This window comes from Triticum aestivum, chromosome 2B (assembly GCF_018294505.1).
Source record: "Triticum aestivum cultivar Chinese Spring chromosome 2B, IWGSC CS RefSeq v2.1, whole genome shotgun sequence".
Taxonomy (NCBI): domain Eukaryota; kingdom Viridiplantae; phylum Streptophyta; class Magnoliopsida; order Poales; family Poaceae; genus Triticum; species Triticum aestivum.
In genome coordinates this window covers 518,919,211-518,920,006 of record NC_057798.1, presented here as the reverse complement: position 1 = coordinate 518,920,006, position 796 = coordinate 518,919,211, and positions in this window count along the sequence as shown.

Here is a 796-nt window from a genome sequence, read left to right as displayed (position 1 = left end):
CCGTGGCACGAAAGCGTAGGATACACAAGTCTTGGGGCAGGTTTGGCGTCCCGATTTGGGTCCAATGGCCGCGGAGCCATGCACTAGTGTGTTGAGGTTGCTAGGGTGCTTGGCGATTGTGGCGGAGGAGATGCCCCTACCTCCCGCAGGGCACCACCCCCCGTGAATGTCGTTGGACAAAGCCCGTAAATGCGGGGCCTTCCTCTAGTGTCGTGACACGGGAGTCGACGCAAAGGTGAGGATTCTCATCCTTGACCGGCAGTGATCAAGGTCATACCGGCAGATTGGAGGACCGATGCGACTAGCTTTTGGCACGGAGGTGATGTCCCAGATCAATGGTTTGTGGCGTGGTTGTTCGATCATGGCGGCACATCATGGTGGCTTGCAATGGCGGTTCGGTGGCGTGAGGCGGTGCGTGTTAGACTTAATGGCTCCTCTCCCTTGATGCCACCATGTGGCGCACTCGGGGGAGGGGGGGAAGGACATTGGTTGGTGATTGACGGAGCTAATCCGGCAGATCTCGGTAGAGGTAAGAGTACGTAATAGATCTAAGCCGTTGATTTCATTAAGCAGTGAGTCAGGGTAACTCTTATCTTCTTATGCCCCATGTGAAAATAGGAGGTAAGAGGGACCATGTTAAAATTGGCATTGGCACCGGTGCTTGGTTTGTTTGGTGTTGTTTAATACTCTTGAGAAAATGCATGGTTGTGTGTGTTATTAGTTTTGACATTGAAAACGAGTAATTGTTTTTATGTTTTGATAATATCTTGGAAGAAGCTACCGGTGATGTAACCAG